Source organism: Diaphorina citri, unplaced genomic scaffold, assembly GCF_000475195.1.
Source record: "Diaphorina citri unplaced genomic scaffold, Diaci psyllid genome assembly version 1.1 scaffold885, whole genome shotgun sequence".
In the NCBI taxonomy this organism is placed as follows: Eukaryota; Metazoa; Arthropoda; class Insecta; order Hemiptera; family Psyllidae; genus Diaphorina; species Diaphorina citri.
The window spans coordinates 116,511-120,451 of NW_007378317.1; positions in this window are offsets into that span (position 1 = coordinate 116,511).

Below are 3,941 nucleotides of genomic sequence, written 5' to 3' on the forward strand. Positions count from 1 at the left end.
AAAGAGAGGGATAGAACCATGTTCATAACATTAGCTCGAGCAAATCTAAAGAAAACAAGATGGAAAAGAACAGCGATAAAAAAAGAAAGAAAGAAAAAAAAAAAAAACTGGAAGGTAGATAAGGCTAAATTATACAAACATCACATCTAGAGGGATGAAAAGGAGGAGGAGGAGGAAGAAGAAGAAAAAGAAGAAGAAAAAGAAAGAAGAGATATAAAGGGAAAGAAAAGGGAGAGGAGATAGAAAAATCTGGTGTGAACATCACACGACTTTCCTTATCCTATTAAGAGCAAATACTTCATCCGGGTAACTTTCTTGCTAAGGTATGCTGAATTCTGACTCTAGCTAATTTGAATGAGTGCTTATGACACATGTTGACTTTTGTGTTTTCAAGTGTACACCTTAACATCAGGGAAGAGAGAAACTGGGTGTAAAATTCTCAACATATATGAGTATACATGCCCTCACACAACTGACATTTGCTGCCATTTTCTCTTATCTAAATCTCACCTGACGTTACAACGGAGAACGGAAGTCTCGTTTCAACGACAGCTGAAAACTTCGTTCCTACAGTTTTCTGTACAAAATGTTGGACCAGTGGCGGTGTATTGTATACCAGTCGCGGTCTATGGATAGAACCTAGGGTGTATTCTAAATTCTAATAGAGAAAATTATAACCAAAGAGTGTCAAAATCTTAAAGCTATATTTTAGGAAAAGATTAAGTACGTGCTGTAGGATTTGTAGCTAGGTACCTATATGGTTCTGTTAATTAATTAATGTTAATGCAACATAGATAGTTTATAGTTCTTCAACTTGAGTTATTAAAGGATAAGGAAAGTAAAAAAGTGCAACATGACACATCCCTATCACTCGTACACATACTAATTATAGATAATGCTTCCTTTTTACATTTTTCAGCTAAAAGTTTTGGAAACCAACAAAGATTTTCCAAACCCCTTCCTTTTTTATTTGCATACAACCTAGGTCCTAGACCAGAGGTTCTCAACCGGTGGTACGCGTACCACTAGTGGTACGCGGATACATTTTAGGTGGTACGCAGTCATATATTAATAACAATAATTGTAATCCGAGCAACCAAAACAACGAGTAGGTATGAGGATAACAGAGATAATAATCTGGTGCGAACAGCACACAACCATTTCCTGAATATGAAATTTTCGACCGAATCAAATACTTTTTCATTACAAACATAAATATTTTAGATCTATTAGATCAGAGGTTCTCAACCGGTGGTACGCGTACCACTAGTGGTACGCGGATACATTTTAGGTGGTACGCAGTCATAATTATATTAATAACAATAAAAAATGTTGAATGGTGGGGTTTTAAGACTATACATCAAAATTTCATTTTGTAATAGGAGTGAGTAATAAAATACAAGGTAGACCAAGTTATCTTGAGTTTCCTCTTTTACGGGTTTTCTCTTCTCTCTTATTCTATCGTAACGAAAAAAGGGACATGAAATCTTCAACCCGTTGTAGAGGAGAAACCAGAGTACCTAGTAAAAAAAAAAATAGGTATGTACCTACTACTTTTTTAAAAAGAAGCAGCAGCTTCGTTGGACTTGTTATTCATAAGTGTCAGAGTGTACCATGCAACACTTGTGTTTTCCAGCAATAGAAACAAATTCCTGTACAAATGGCAGCATTTATTATGATTCTTCCTGCACTCGTTCCAGGAATGCTGAAACAGCTATACACTATACAAGAGAAGTACTTAGGCGAAGCAGAAGAAGAAAATAAAAAGGTCGCCTCGCAGCATTTTGTAATGAAAGCACGAACCATATTACCCCTGTATACAACTTCAACTTGTTTAGAACACGATTTGTAACATCTTTGGCACCCAAGTTATAGGAATCAAGGTAGGTACTTGGATACAATGTCGGGTATTGTTTAACCATTTAATTTAATTTTTTGACGTCACAGAGATTTTGTGTGGCTTTTGATTTCGAAAGGAATCAAGGTACTTGGATACAATGTCGGGTATTGTTTAACCATTTAATTTAATTTTTTGACGTCACAGAGATTTTGTGTGGCTTTTGATTTCGAGAGGAAAGGTACTTGGATACAATGTCGGGTATTGTTTAACGATTTAATTTCATTTTTATGACGTCACAGAGATTTTGTGTGGCTTTTGATTTCGACAGAACGGAAAATGACATTTCCAATTTTTTCTGCTGTGAAAAGAAGAAAGAGACAAGAAAACAGGGATGACAATGGTTCAATGGTAACCTTTATCTTTTCAAATAAAAAAGAATTATTTTTATTTTCAAAAAAAAAAAAAAGAATTATTTCCAGGTTCATTGATTTCGACAGAACGGAAAATGACATTTTCAATTTTTTCTGCTGTGAAAAAAAAAAGAAAGAGACAAGAAAACAGGGATGACAATGGTTCAATGGTAACCTTTATCTTTTCAAATAAAAAAGAATTATTCCAGGTTCAACTCATTTGAATGGATGTCTTGCTTGGTTAACTTTTGTCCCAGGATTACGTGGTATAAAGGCACGAAGCTCTGGGTAGTTAAGACACTACTCTAACCTAGGCAAGGACAAGGGCGAGGTTGAAGAAGAGATTAAGTAAATAACAATGTGTAGGTAGGCAAGAGAATAAAAAAATCTTCCAACCTTCCTGCTTTCTCTCTCTCTTCTTTCTCCTCCCTTTCTACCTTCTCTCTCTCTCTCTCTCGTCCCTTTCTCTCCCAATTCAAATTCATCATTCTTTCTATTTTCACACAACAAAAACTGTGTGAAGTTTTTTGTCCTGGTAGACATTTTTCTTTTTTTGATTTATAATTCCATTTCCATTTTGTTCCAATTCCAATGTTCCGAGGTTTAATTTACGAGTTTAACCCTTATGTGGTCAAAGATCATATGAGAGATTGTAGATTGTAGAATAAGTTTGTACGTACATCTTATACCTACATAGATATTAATAAGGAAATGGAGAAATAAACAAGGGAAAAGTCAAGAAAGAGAGAAAGAGATTATAATCAGCTTTTCCTCTTTGAGTCTCAAGCCTGTCTAATATCTCCAAATTAACTTTTACATTCATTAATTAACTTTTACATTCGTAATAAATTCTAATAACTAAAGTAGGTACCCAAGATATTTAATGTGAAAAATTCGAACCCCTAACACTTCCGTCAGTCACCGTAGTTATGATATTTTAAAAGCTTACCGCAAAGAGGCAGGAGAGAAATGAGTTTGATATTTTTCAAAATTTTCTGAGAGATTTAACTTCTCTCTCATACGGACCATTTTTCTTTCCATCTCACATTCCCTTCCTCTCTCTTCTTTCTCCTCCCTTTCTACCTTCTCTCTCTCTCTCTCTCTCTCTCGTCCCTTTCTCTCCCAATTCAAATTCATCATTCTTTCTATTTTCACACAACAGAAACTGTGTGAAGGTCCCTTTCTCTCCCAATTCAAATTCATCATTCTTTCTATTTTCACACAACAGAAACTGTGTGAAGTTTTTTGTCCTGGTAGACATTTTTCTTTTTTTGATTTATAATTCCATTTCCATTTTGTTCCAATTCCAATGTTCCATAAATCAAAATTGTAGACAAGTGAAGTGAAATGAAACATTTTTCAGTCCCTTTTTTCTCTCTCCATTCCCCCCTCGCTTCATATTTTTAACTCTTTATAATACAATGTGTAGCAAATAAGTTTGACTTCTCTCTCTCTCCCTCTCTCGCTCTCTCTCCTCTCTCTCTCTCTCTCTCTCTCTCTCTCTCTCTCTCTCTCCCACCCTCCCCCTTTTTTGTCTCTCCTAAAACTCGAATTTTTTTGCCTCTCCTCCATCTCTCTGGTTTTCTACACTTTTTTCGCAGGTACGCAACGTACATTTTGTTGGGTTATGTAGGTATATATTTTTCGTGCTTTTTTGCTGATAAATTTGAAATTTTGGAGTACAATTTTTT